Source organism: Branchiostoma floridae, chromosome 11 (genome assembly GCF_000003815.2).
Source record: "Branchiostoma floridae strain S238N-H82 chromosome 11, Bfl_VNyyK, whole genome shotgun sequence".
In the NCBI taxonomy this organism is placed as follows: Eukaryota; Metazoa; Chordata; class Leptocardii; order Amphioxiformes; family Branchiostomatidae; genus Branchiostoma; species Branchiostoma floridae.
Genome location: NC_049989.1, coordinates 14,850,637 through 14,850,872, shown reverse-complemented (window position 1 = coordinate 14,850,872; position 236 = coordinate 14,850,637).

Here is a 236-nt window from a genome sequence, read left to right as displayed (position 1 = left end):
CCCCCCCCCCCCCCCAAAAAAAACACAGCCCCGTTCCGAAGACTACAATGGAGTCTAAAACTGAGGTACACTTCATACAGTTATATTTTTATGTATTTCTTGAAATTTTTCTTGTGACTTTGGAATTTCTGCACTCACTTATTCACCGCAATTATACTTCAATGAACTAAAAAGCAATGCAGACACTCCATTTTCTCCCTACCATGAAATTAAATCACCACAAAATGTAAAGGCAT